Consider the following 14,816-nt stretch of genomic DNA (forward strand, 5'->3'; position numbering starts at 1 on the left):
CAGTATGATCTCAGAACAGCTCCCCTCCTTTGTAAAGGACACCAGCAGTATGATCTCAGAACAGCTCCCCTCCTTTGTAAAGGACACCAGCAGTATGATCTCAGAACAGCTCCCCTCCTTTGTAAAGGACACCAGCAGTATGGTCTCAGAACAGCTCCCCTCCTTTGTAAAGGACACCAGCAGTATGATCGCAGAACAGCTCCCCTCCTTTGTAAAGGACACCAGCAGTATGATCTCAGAACAGCTCCCCTCCTTTGTAAAGGACACCAGCAGTATGATCTCAGAACAGCTCCCCTCCTTTGTAAAGGACACCAGCAGTATGATCTCAGAACAGCTCCCCTCCTTTGTAAAGGACACCAGCAGTATGATCTCAGAACAGCTCCCCTCCTAAAGGACACCAGCAGTATGGTCTCAGAACAGCTCCCCTCCTAAAGGACACCAGCAGTATGGTCTCAGAACAGCTCCCCTCCTTTGTAAAGGACACCAGCAGTATGATCTCAGAACAGCTCCCCTCCTTTGTAAAGGACACCAGCAGTATGATCTCAGAACAGCTCCCCTCCTAAAGGACACCAGCAGTATGGTCTCAGAACAGCTCCCCTCCTTTGTAAAGGACACCAGCAGTATGATCTCAGAACAGCTCCCCTCCTAAAGGACACCAGCAGTATGATCTCAGAACAGCTCCCCTCCTTTGTAAAGGACACCAGCAGTATGATCTCAGAACAGCTCCCCTCCTTTGTAAAGGACACCAGCAGTATGATCTCAGAACAGCTCCCCTCCTAAAGGACACCAGCAGTATGGTCTCAGAACAGCTCCCCTCCTTTGTAAAGGACACCAGCAGTATGATCTCAGAACAGCTCCCCTCCTTTGTAAAGGACACCAGCAGTATGGTCTCAGAACAGCTCCCCTCCTTTGTAAAGGACACCAGCAGTATGATCTCAGAACAGCTCCCCTCCTTTGTAAAGGACACCAGCAGTATGATCTCAGAACAGCTCCCCTCCTTTGTAAAGGACACCAGCAGTATGATCTCAGAACAGCTCCCCTCCTTTGTAAAGGACACCAGCAGTATGATCTCAGAACAGCTCCCCTCCTTTGTAAAGGACACCAGCAGTATGCTCTCAGAACAGCTCCCCTCCTTTGTAAAGGACACCAGCAGTATGATCTCAGAACAGCTCCCCTCCTTTGTAAAGGACACCAGCAGTATGATCTCAGAACAGCTCCCCTCCTTTGTAAAGGACACCAGCAGTATGCTCTCAGAACAGCTCCCCTCCTTTGTAAAGGACACCAGCAGTATGATCTCAGAACAGCTCCCTTCCTTTGTAAAGGACACCAGCAGTATGATCTCAGAACAGCTCCCCTCCTTTGTAAAGGACACCAGCAGTATGATCTCAGAACAGCTCCCCTCCTTTGTAAAGGACACCAGCAGTATGCTCTCAGAACAGCTCCCCTCCTTTGTAAAGGACACCAGCAGTATGATCTCAGAACAGCTCCCCTCCTTTGTAAAGGACACCAGCAGTATGGTCTCAGAACAGCTCCCCTCCTTTGTAAAGGACACCAGCAGTATGATCTCAGAACAGCTCCCCTCCTTTGTAAAGGACACCAGCAGTATGATCTCAGAACAGCTCCCCTCCTAAAGGACACCAGCAGTATGGTCTCAGAACAGCTCCCCTCCTTTGTAAAGGACACCAGCAGTATGCTCTCAGAACAGCTCCCCTCCTTTGTAAAGGACACCAGCAGTATGATCTCAGAACAGCTCCCCTCCTTTGTAAAGGACACCAGCAGTATGATCTCAGAACAGCTCCCCTCCTTTGTAAAGGACACCAGCAGTATGATCTCAGAACAGCTCCCCTCCTTTGTAAAGGACACCAGCAGTATGATCTCAGAACAGCTCCCCTCCTTTGTAAAGGACACCAGCAGTATGATCTCAGAACAGCTCCCCTCCTTTGTAAAGGACACCAGCAGTATGCTCTCAGAACAGCTCCCCTCCTTTGTAAAGGACACCAGCAGTATGATCTCAGAACAGCTCCCCTCCTTTGTAAAGGACACCAGCAGTATGGTCTCAGAACAGCTCCCCTCCTTTGTAAAGGACACCAGCAGTATGATCTCAGAACAGCTCCCCTCCTTTGTAAAGGACACCAGCAGTATGATCTCAGAACAGCTCCCCTCCTTTGTAAAGGACACCAGCAGTATGCTCTCAGAACAGCTCCCCTCCTTTGTAAAGGACACCAGCAGTATGATCTCAGAACAGCTCCCTTCCTTTGTAAAGGACACCAGCAGTATGATCTCAGAACAGCTCCCCTCCTTTGTAAAGGACACCAGCAGTATGATCTCAGAACAGCTCCCCTCCTTTGTAAAGGACACCAGCAGTATGCTCTCAGAACAGCTCCCCTCCTTTGTAAAGGACACCAGCAGTATGATCTCAGAACAGCTCCCCTCCTTTGTAAAGGACACCAGCAGTATGGTCTCAGAACAGCTCCCCTCCTTTGTAAAGGACACCAGCAGTATGATCTCAGAACAGCTCCCCTCCTTTGTAAAGGACACCAGCAGTATGATCTCAGAACAGCTCCCCTCCTAAAGGACACCAGCAGTATGGTCTCAGAACAGCTCCCCTCCTTTGTAAAGGACACCAGCAGTATGATCTCAGAACAGCTCCCCTCCTTTGTAAAGGACACCAGCAGTATGATCTCAGAACAGCTCCCCTCCTTTGTAAAGGACACCAGCAGTATGATCTCAGAACAGCTCCCCTCCTTTGTAAAGGACACCAGCAGTATGATATCAGAACAGCTCCCCTCCTTTGTAAAGGACACCAGCAGTATGATCTCAGAACAGCTCCCCTCCTTTGTAAAGGACACCAGCAGTATGATCTCAGAACAGCTCCCCTCCTTTGTAAAGGACACCAGCAGTATGATCTCAGAACAGCTCCCCTCCTTTGTAAAGGACACCAGCAGTATGATCTCAGAACAGCTCCCCTCCTAAAGGACACCAGCAGTATGGTCTCAGAACAGCTCCCCTCCTAAAGGACACCAGCAGTATGGTCTCAGAACAGCTCCCCTCCTTTGTAAAGGACACCAGCAGTATGATCTCAGAACAGCTCCCCTCCTTTGTAAAGGACACCAGCAGTATGATCTCAGAACAGCTCCCCTCCTTTGTAAAGGACACCAGCAGTATGATCTCAGAACAGCTCCCCTCCTTTGTAAAGGACACCAGCAGTATGATCTCAGAACAGCTCCCCTCCTTTGTAAAGGACACCAGCAGTATGGTCTCAGAACAGCTCCCCTCCTTTGTAAAGGACACCAGCAGTATGATCTCAGAACAGCTCCCCTCCTTTGTAAAGGACACCAGCAGTATGATCTCAGAACAGCTCCCCTCCTTTGTAAAGGACACCAGCAGTATGATCTCAGAACAGCTCCCCTCCTTTGTAAAGGACACCAGCAGTATGATCTCAGAACAGCTCCCCTCCTTTGTAAAGGACACCAGCAGTATGATCTCAGAACAGCTCCCCTCCTTTGTAAAGGACACCAGCAGTATGATCTCAGAACAGCTCCCCTCCTTTGTAAAGGACACCAGCAGTATGATCTCAGAACAGCTCCCCTCCTTTGTAAAGGACACCAGCAGTATGGTCTCAGAACAGCTCCCCTCCTTTGTAAAGGACACCAGCAGTATGATCGCAGAACAGCTCCCCTCCTTTGTAAAGGACACCAGCAGTATGATCTCAGAACAGCTCCCCTCCTTTGTAAAGGACACCAGCAGTATGATCTCAGAACAGCTCCCCTCCTTTGTAAAGGACACCAGCAGTATGATCTCAGAACAGCTCCCCTCCTTTGTAAAGGACACCAGCAGTATGATCTCAGAACAGCTCCCCTCCTTTGTAAAGGACACCAGCAGTATGATCTCAGAACAGCTCCCCTCCTTTGTAAAGGACACCAGCAGTATGATCTCAGAACAGCTCCCCTCCTTTGTAAAGGACACCAGCAGTATGATCTCAGAACAGCTCCCCTCCTTTGTAAAGGACACCAGCAGTATGGTCTCAGAACAGCTCCCCTCCTTTGTAAAGGACACCAGCAGTATGATCTCAGAACAGCTCCCCTCCTTTGTAAAGGACACCAGCAGTATGATCTCAGAACAGCTCCCCTCCTTTGTAAAGGACACCAGCAGTATGATCTCAGAACAGCTCCCCTCCTTTGTAAAGGACACCAGCAGTATGATCTCAGAACAGCTCCCCTCCTTTGTAAAAGACACCAGCAGTATGATCTCAGAACAGCTCCCCTCCTTTGTAAAGGACACCAGCAGTATGATCTCAGAACAGCTCCCCTCCTTTGTAAAGGACACCAGCAGTATGATCTCAGAACAGCTCCCCTCCTTTGTAAAGGACACCAGCAGTATGATCTCAGAACAGCTCCCCTCCTTTGTAAAGAACACCAGCAGTATGATCTCAGAACAGCTCCCCTCCTTTGTAAAGGACACCAGCAGTATGATCTCAGAACAGCTCCCCTCCTTTGTAAAGGACACCAGCAGTATGATCTCAGAACAGCTCCCCTCCTTTGTAAAGGACACCAGCAGTATGATCTCTATCATTGAATCTCTTGATCCTCTCCCTGAGAACACCTTGTTAGTTACTTTTGATGTTGAGTTGTTATACACAAATAGTCCACACGAGGGCGGTATTGAAGCCATGGAACATTTTCTTTTGCAACGTGACCCTAATGAACTACCTTCCAGTGCCTGCATTATAACATTGGCTGAAATAGTACTCACACATAACTATTTCATGTTTCTAAATGATTTCTTTATTCAGACGAAGGGTACTGCTATGGGATCCCCCATGGCTCCTAACTATGCTAATTTGTATGTGGGTTACATGGAGAAACAATCCATTTTCAACCCTCTCAAAAATGTTTTCTTGCCTGACATCATTATTTGGAAACGGTATATTGACGATATTTTTGTTTCTTTGAGGGGTGATGCAGAACAGCTTCAGGCATTCCATGCTTTTCTTAACTCCTGTTCTGAACATTTGAGATTTACTGTTGAGCTGAATATCAGGAGTGAGTCAAAGAACTACACTTCCCAGAGTGCACCAGCAGCAGCAAACCGGCTGCTTGTCACCTGATCAATCATTTTCACTGATTTGGAGCACCTGTGAAGGCATGGAGGGCGTCAGTCATTCAGAAGAACAAACTTCAGAGGGAAAACTCCAAGTTCACTCACAGGTTCAGTCCAAAGACGCCAATGGTAAAAGGCTTAAATGGTTAATTCATCTTAGTTATTTAGAATGTTATTTAAATGTTTAAACTAATTTAAGTTCATTAAAATGTTTAATTAAGACGGTAACTTTTTGTTCAGTCTTTAAAGGTTTACAACCTAATTTACTGGCTAAATTACTGGACAGACCAATCAACTGAAGGCAAACTAAAAATAAAAAAGATTGAGTTGGAAAATTGAGTTGTCCCTGTGTCCTTTGGATGGTGAACAAGAGGAGGACTTGACATTTACTATGCAATCTGATACACGTCAAATCAGTTTTCTTGATCTTCTGATCTTGTGTGAAGATAAAGTTTTATACACTGATCTTTACAGGAAACCTACTGATTGTAACAGTTTGTTGAGGGCTGATAGTTGTCACCCACTCCCCTTGAAAAATAATTTGCCCTACAGCCAATTCTGTCGAATCAAAAGTATTTGTAAAAAACAATCAGATTTCGACAGAAATATGGCTGAGACGCAAGGAAAGTTCAAGGAGAGGGGGTACAAAAATGATCAGATTAATACTGCCATTGAGAAAATTCAAAACAAGACATGACCTTTTTCAAGGTCAGTCTCGCAAAAAGACGCATTCTTGCATTCTCACTACCCGCTATTCAAAGTGCTCTGAACAAATTAAAGGAATCGTTCACAAACATTGGCACATTCTAAAATACGATGATAGCCTCGGTAATGTGTTTTCTGACCTTCCCCTGGTAGTATTCTCGCGGGGTAGAAATCTCTGGTACCTCCTAGTGGATGTTCAGTTACATAACCAAACACCACTGGTACCACCTAGTGGATGTTCAGTTACATAACCAAACACCACTGGTACCACCTAGTGGATGTTCAGTTACATAACCAAACACCACTGGTACCACCTAGTGGATGTTCAGTTACATAACCAAACACCACTGGTACCACCTAGTGGATGTTCAGTTACATAACCAAACACCACTGGTACCTCCTAGTGGATGTTCAGTTACATAACCAAACATTACATTACTTTTCATTTTAGATGTTGCGTGTTGAATGTAGATACAATGTCAGCATAATAATCTCTTGCTCTCGCTCTCTCGTTTTATATCTGGTGTTCTGAAGACATTTTAAGAGTGGATGACATCCCATGTTCAGGTCATTAATATTGTTACATTTGACATAAAACACCAAATAGTATGTATTTTTTAAGTTAAAAAAAAGGTATATATTTTTGTAAATAGATACATATATTTTAATATTATTTAAAACATGTATAGGATACCCTACATTTACCCAGGTTTTACCAGCAATTATTGATTTGGATCATCAACCATCAGAAGTGATCATTATAGAAGACAATGATTTTGAGGACCAACAGACTGCAGGTGTATCTTTACTCAGTCCCACACCATCAAGATACTATAGACGTGAGTCAATAATAAAATGACTAATAACAGTCTGCAGGTGTATCTGTACTCAGTCCCACACCATCAAGATACTTTAGATGTGAGTCAATAATAAAATGACTAATAAACTTTATACGTTAAGAATTAAACACATCGTGTACACTATTTTAAAAAGCTAATCTTGTGTTTACAGCTGACAGCCCCCAGACAAGAGCACCCGAGACATTATGGGCTCTAACCGTGAATGACTTCGAGGGTATTGAAAATGACGATATTCTACCGTTTTGTACGGCCGGCTTTGACAAAACTCAAAACAGCCCAAGAATAGAAGATTTGTCACACATATACACGCCTCCAATCAGCTCTAGGCATTCAGTATTTAATCAGGCCCTACACCATATCATAGTCCTGCAAGGCTCCCCAGAACCCTAGACATTCAGTATTTAATCAGGTACCTACACCATATCATAGTCCTGGAAGGCTCCCCAGAACCCTAGACATTCAGTATTTAATCAGGTACCTACACCATATCATAGTCCTGCAAGGCTCCCAGAACCCTAGACATTCAGTATTTAATCAGGTACCTACACCATATCATAGTCCTGCAAGGCTCCCCAGAACCCTAGACATTCAGTATATAATCAGGTACCTACACCATATCATAGTCCTACAAGGCTCCCAGAACCGTAGTTGAAGTACACCGAGCAGCGTCACTTCTGACCGAGAAGTACGACTGGTCTGAAAACCATTGGATTGATGAGCTCTTTATGGATATGCCCTGTTTTTATTATAGTTATAATTTTTTGAAAGAATATCTTAAAACATTTTCAAATATTGTTATTTTTTTCAGACTCCAATCTTGCCGAGTCTATACATCAAGAGGACAACGGGGTAGGAAACATCGACTCCTCTGAAAAACAGGCATCAAACAACCAAAGGTAATATAACTAATAAGAAACAAGGCCTAACAGTGAGAAACAGAAACAGGGAGTTAGGATATATTGATGTGTTAATATATTTTAAAACTTACTGTAAATGTATTTATTTTTTAAATGTAAAGCATTGAAAGCAATTTATCACTATTATCGGTAATTTAATATTATTATTATATATATTTTATTTTTAATACACTATTTTGTATATGTTTCTTTCAGACTCCTCCAAGGCCTATACAAACACAGAAGACCCAATACAACAAGAGCAAGAGGAAGAGGATGCTGGTGTTAATGTCAAGGATGCTGAGGTCAATGATGGTGCTGATGAAGGGTTGAGTTATGATGAAGATGATGTGTTGATGAGGAGGATGTGTTGATGAGGAGGATGTGTTGATGAGGAGGATGTGTTGAGGAGGAGGATGTGTTGATGTAGGATGCAGTTAAACAGCTTGACACAATCATTTCTGAGGTTGACCCTATACTGATTGAAGATAGGCTGTGAGAAACCTATCTAGTAACTGGACCTCTGTCTGATCCCTCCTGTCTCAGCCTCCAGTATTTATGCTGCAGTAGTTTGTGTCGGAGGGCTAGGGTCAGTCTGTTACATCTGGAGTATTTCTCTTGTCTTATCCGGTGTCCTGTGTGAATTTAAATATGCTCTCTTTAATTCTCTCTTTCTCTCTTTCTTTCTCTCGGAGGACCTGAGCCCTAGGACCATGCCTCAGGACTACCTGGCATGATGACTCCTTGCTGTCCCCAGTCCACCTGGCCATGCTGCTGCTCCAGTTTCAACTGTTCTGCCTGCGGCTATGGAACCCTGACCTGTTCACCGGACGTGCTTGTTACACCCTCGACAACTACTATGATTATTATTATTTGACCATGCTGGTCATTTATGAACATTTTGACATCTTGACCATGTTCTGTTATAATATCCACCCGGCACAGCCAGAAGAGGACTGGCCACCCCTCATAGCCTGGTTCCTCTAGGTTTCTTCCTAGGTTTTTGGCCTTTCTAGGGAGTTTTTCCTAGCCTCAACTGTGCACTACTCTTTCTAAAACATTTCTAAAACCCCAGTACTAAAACTTTTATTTTTATCCCAGTTCTAGATCCTATGATTCCTATCTTCTTTTGAATCCCTTGATCAAATCATATCAAATTATATTTGTCACATGCACCGAATACAACAGGTGTAGAAATTACATTGAAATTCTGACTTAACCAACAATGCATTTAAGAAAACAAAGTTAAGAAAGTAACAAAATAAAACAATTATAGAAAATAGGACAAATGTTAAAATAAAAATGAATTAAGGAGCAACAAAAAAATAACAGTCGCGAGGCTATATGCAGGGTATTATGGTACAGAGTCAATGTGGAGGCTATTTACAGGGTGTTACGGTACAGAGTCAATGTGGAGACTATATACAGGGTATTACGGTACAGAGTCAATGTGGAGGCTATATACAGGGGGTACCGGTACAGAGTCAATGTGGAGGCTATATACAGGGTGTTACGGTACTGAGTCAATGTGGAGTTTATATACAGGGTATTAGGGTACTGAGTCAATGTGAGGAGGCTAAATACAGGGTGTTACGGTACAGAGTCAATGTGGAGGCTATATACAGGGGGTACCGGTACAGAGTCAATGTGGAGACTATATACAGGGGGGTACCGGTACAGAGTCAATGTGGAGACTATATACAGGGGGTACCGGTACAGAGTCAATGTGGAGGCTATATACAGGGTGTTACGGTACTGAGTCAATGTGGAGGCTATATACAGGGGGTACCGGTACAGAGTCAATGTGGAGACTATATACAGGGGGTACCGGTACAGAGTCAATGTGGAGGCTATATACAGGGTGTTACGGTACTGAGTCAATGTGGAGGCTATATACAGGGGGTACCGGTGCAGAGTCAATGTGAGGAGGCTATATACAGGGTGTTACGGTACAGAGTCAATGTGGAGGCTATATACAGGGGGTACCGGTACAGAGTCAATTTGGAGACTATATACAGGGGGTACTGGTACAGAGTCAATGTGGAGGCTATATACAGGGGTACCGGTACAGACTCAATGTGGGGGCACTGGTTTGTCAAGGTAATTGAGGTAATATGTACATGTAGGTAGAGGTAAAGTGACTGTGGATAACTGGGTAGAAGGTGTTGCCCCCAGTGTCAAAGCCCAAGGTAGCCAAGTCTTGTTTTTTTTGTAGACCCAGCCTTCAACCAGTGATACAGGGGGTACCGAGGCTTTCGACTCTGTCAATCACCACATCCTCATCGGCAGACTCAATAGCCTTGGTTTCTCAAATGATTGCCTCGCCTGGTTCACCAGCTACTTCTCTGAAAAGAGTTCAATCTGTCAAATCGGAGGGCCTGTTGTCCAGGCCTCTGGTAGTTCTATGGGGGTGCCACAGGGTTCAATTCTTGGGCCAACTCTTTTCTCTGTGTACATCAATGATGTCTCTCTTGCTGCTGGTGAGTCTCTGATCCACCTCTACGCAGACGACACCATTCTGTATACTTATGGCCCTTCTTTGGACACTGTGTTAACAACCCTCCAGACGAGCTTCAATGCCATACAACTCTCCTTCCTTGGCTTCCAACTGCTCGTAAATACAAGTAAAACTAAATGCATGCTCTTCAACCGATCGCTGCCTGCACCTAACCCGCCCGTCCAGCATCACTACTCTGGACGGTTCTTACTTAGAATATGTGGACAACTACAAATACCTAGGTGTCTGGTTACACTGTAAGCTCTCCTCCCAGACTCACATCAAACATCTCCAATCCAAAGTTAAATCTAGAATTGGCTTCCTATTTCACAACAAAGCATCCTTCACTCATGCCGCCAAACATAACCTTGTAAAACTGACCATCCTACCGATCCTCGACTTCGGCGATGTCATTTACAAAATAGCCTCCAATACCCTACTCAATAAACTGGATGCAGTCTATCACAGTGCCATCCGTTTTGTCACCAAAGCGCCATATACTACCCACCACTGCGACGTGTACGCTCTCGTTGGCTGGCCCTCGCTTCATACTCGTCGCCAAACCCACTGGCTCCAGGTCATCTACAAGACCCTGCTAGGTAAAGTCCCCACTTATCTCAGCTCACTGGTCACCATAGCAGCACCCACCTGTAGCATGCGCTCCAGCAGGTATATCTCTCTGGTCACCCCCAAAGCCAATTCCTCCTTTGGCCGTCTCTCCTTCTAGTTCTCTGCTGCCAATGACTGGAACGAACTACAAAAATCTCTGAAACTGGAAATACTTCTCTCCCTCACTAGCTTTAAGCACCAGCTGTCAGAGCAGCTCACAGATCTCTGCACCTGTACATAGCCCATCTGTAATTTAGCCCAAACAACTACCTCTTCCCCTACCGTATTTATTTATTTATTTATCTCCTTTGCACCCCATTATTTCTATTTCTACTTTGCACTTTCTTCCACTACAAATCTACCATTCCAGTGTTTTACTTGCTATATTGTATTTACTTTGCCACCATGGCCTTTTTTGCCTTTACCTCCCTTATCTCACCTCATTTGCTCACATTGTATATACACTTATTTTTCTACTGTATTATTCACTGTATGTTTGTTTTACTCCATGTGTAACTCTGTGTTGCTGCTTTGCTTTATCTTAGCCAGGTCGCAATTGTAAATGAGAACTTGTTCTCAACTTGCCTACCTGGTTAACCTCTTACATCTAGATGTTCCGCTAGCGGAACACCTGCTCCAATATCCAATGATGGGCGTGGCGCGAAATACAAATTCCTCTAAAATCCGAAAACTTCAATTTTTCAAACATATGACTATTTTACAGCATTTTAAAGACAAGACTCTCGTTAATTTAACCACACTGTCCGATTTCAAAAAGGCTTTACAGCGAAAGCAAAACATTAGATTATGTCAGCAGAGTACCCAGCCAGAAATAATCAGACTACCCATTTTTCAAGCTAGCATATAATGTCACAAAAAACAAAACCACAGCTAAATGCAGCACTAACCAATGATGATCTTCATCAGATGACAACCCTAGGACATTATGCTATACAATGCATGCATGTTTTGTTCAATCAAGTTCATATATATGTCAAAAACCATCTTTTTTACATTAGCATGTGACGTTCAGAACTAGCATACCCCCCGCAAACCTCCGGTGAATTTACTAAATTACTCACGATGAACGTTCACAAAAACATAACAATTATTTTAAGAATTATAGATACAGAACTCCTCTATGCACTCGATATGTCCGATTTTAAAATAGCTTTTCGGTGAAAGCACATTTTACAATATTCTCAGTAGATAGCCCGGCATCACAGGGCTAGCTATTTAGACACCCACCAAGTTTAGCACTCACCAAAATCAGATTTACTATTAGAAAAGTTTGATTACCTTTCCTGTTCTTCGTCAGAATGCACTCCCAGGACTTCTACTTCAATAACAAATGTTGGTTTGGTCCAAAATAATCCATCGTTATATCCAAACAGCGGCGTTTTGTTCGTGCGTTCTAGACACTATCCGAATGGTAAGTAAGGGTCGCGCGTATGGCACATTTCTAAATATTTCATTATCGTACTTCGAAGCATGTCAACCGCTGTTTAAAATCAATTTTAATGCCATTTTTCTTGTAAAAAAGTGATAATATTCCGACCGGGAATCTGCGTTTCGGTAAATAGAGGGAAAAAAAGAAAGACGGGGGCGGCCAGTGCACGCGCCTAAGCCCTTTGTCCTCTGATAGACCACTTAGCAAAAGCGCTCGTGTGTTTCAGCCAGGGCTTTGAATTACGTCATTCAGCTTTTTCCCGGGCTTTGAGAGCCCATTGGAGCCGTAGGAAGTGTCACGTAACAGCAGAGATCCTTTGTAATGGATGGAGATGACAAAGAAGGCCAGGAAATGGTCAGACAGGGTACTTCCTGTACAGAATCTTCTGAGTTTTTGGCCTGCCAAATACGTTTTGTTATACTCACAGACACCATTCAAACAGTTTTAGAAACTTTGGAGTGTTTTTTATCCAAAGCTAATAATTATATGCATATTCTAGTTTCTGGGCAGGAGTAATAATCAGATTAAATCGGGTACGTTTTTTATCCAGCCGTGAAAATACTGCCCCCTAGCCATAACAGGTTAAATAAAGGTGAAATAAAAATAATTACATTGTTTAAGTTTCTTTCCCACGAGATTAGGCTTAGAGAAGAGGTATCGTGTGGCCACAGCTTTGTATGTGGAACTTTCCCAGGAAATCAGACACTCTTTTTAAAGAGTACATTAATACCTCCTTGAGAGGCAAGCAAATGGCTTCAGGATATCCTGCATCAGGCACTGATCAGGAGAGCGAAGACAGATACATTTAGGACTATTATGAAAAAGAGGGCATACGTCTTGACCCTGACAGAATAGAGGTCATCAAAGCCAAAATAAACGTGTGTAAACTTCTCTTGAACAGTTTCTGGGGCAAATTTGCTCAGAGAAGCAATATGTTAACAACATCTATCATTAAATATCCCAAATAATTATTGTAATACATTTTTTTCAGACCAATATGAAATTTCAAAAGTTTAGTTCTTGAGTTAAGACATATCTCTGTTGTAATGGAGATGTAACAAGAAGTGGGTTCTACCAGCTTCTACCACGGCCTATGGACTATATACCCTCATGGAGCAGTTGCAGAGGAGGGTTCTACCAGCTTCTACCACGGCCTATGGACTATACACCCTCATGGAGCAGCTGCAGAGGAGGGTTCTACCAGCTTCTACCACAGACTATGGACTATACACCCTCATGGAGCAGCTGCAGAGGAGGGTTCTACCAGCTTCTACCACGGCCTATGGACTATACACCCTCATGGAGCAGCTGCAGAGGAGGGTTCTACCAGCTTCTACCACGGCCTATGGACTATACACCCTCATGGAGCAGCTGCAGAGGAGGGTTCTACCAGCTTCTACCACGGCCTATGGACTATACACCCTCATGGAGCAGCTGCAGAGGAGGGGTCTACCAGCTTCTACCACGGCCTATGGACTATATACCCTCATGGAGCAGCTGCAGAGGAGGGTTCTACCAGCTTCTACCACGGCCTATGGACTATACACCCTCATGGAGCAGCTGCAGAGGAGGGGTCTTTACCATGGCACAGACTCTGTGGTCTATGTAAGAAAACCTGGTGATTGGACCCCCCCTCCTCTCTCAGCAACTATCTGGGTGGTTTACCATGACACAGACTCTGTGGTCTATGTAAGGAAACCTGGTGATTGGACCCCCCTCTTAGTAACTATCTGGGTGGTTTACCATGACACAGACTCTGTGGTCTATGTAAGGAAACCTGGTGATTGGACCCCCCTCTTAGTAACTATCTGGGTGGTTTACCATGACACAGACTCTGTGGACTATGGAAGGAAACCTGGTGATTGGAACCCCTCTCTCAGCAACTATCTGGGTGGTTTACCATGACACAGACTCTGTGTTCTATGTAAGGAAACCTGGTGATTGGACCCCCTCTCATTAACTATCTGGGTGGTTTAACGAGTGAACTGGAGGATGGTGACCATATGATAGTGGTCATCCTGTGGACCCAAAAGCTATGCTTTTAGGACTAAAAACAATCACGTAGTGTTGAAAGCCAAAGGCGTGACACAAAACAATGAAAATGCCCCGCGTGTAAACTTGGAATCAATCACACACTTAGTCGAGGGTTTTATAAACGACCGGAATAGTGTATTAGACATGTTGACCTCCTACAAAGAGATTGTTGGGGATACAAAGGGCTTCCATCTACATAATGCCCCACTTACTAAAAGATTCCAGGTAGTCTATGATAAGAGATTATTTTTACATAACGGGACCACCTTACCCTGTGGTTACTGACTTTATGTTACAAGCCACATGTGTCTTAACCCTTAAGATATATTGGATGCTGTAGAAGGTTTTGATCCTAGTTTGCGCTACCATTTTCAGCCTAAATCGCAGGAACATGCAAAAGCAGTAAAACTTGTTTTGTAAAAAGTATTTTAGAGAATTCTGAACATGTATTATCTCAGAAACCTGACAATATTGTGTGCTGTTATTCATGCTATCAACCTTTTGTATGATGAGTTGTTGAAGAAAATAAAAAATCAAGTTTGTTGAAGGAATTCTTACCTCTTACCTCCTCATAGAAACAATCTGCTGGTTTTGGATGATATGATTTTTGCCGGTAGTGAACAACCTGAAATAACTCGAGCTTTTACTCAATATACTCATCATGG

At 43.9% G+C, this 14,816-nt stretch overlaps 1 protein-coding gene and 1 long non-coding RNA gene across 2 annotated transcripts in view; one reads left to right on the top strand and one right to left on the bottom strand.

The window, feature by feature from the left end:
* LOC115186470 (NLR family CARD domain-containing protein 3) overlaps nucleotides 1-14,816 on the bottom strand; it is a 169,496-nt gene that overhangs the window by 67,344 nt on the left and 87,336 nt on the right. The gene's annotated exons all lie outside the window — the stretch shown is intronic.
* On the top strand, nucleotides 5,127-8,294 carry LOC115186712 (uncharacterized). The gene is made up of 3 exons (XR_003875849.1): nucleotides 5,127-5,229; nucleotides 7,474-7,561; nucleotides 8,257-8,294. It is a non-coding gene; the product is annotated as an uncharacterized LOC115186712 (long non-coding RNA).

The sequence above is a fragment of the Salmo trutta genome, unplaced genomic scaffold (genome assembly GCF_901001165.1).
Source record: "Salmo trutta unplaced genomic scaffold, fSalTru1.1, whole genome shotgun sequence".
Lineage (NCBI taxonomy): Eukaryota > Metazoa > Chordata > Actinopteri > Salmoniformes > Salmonidae > Salmo > Salmo trutta.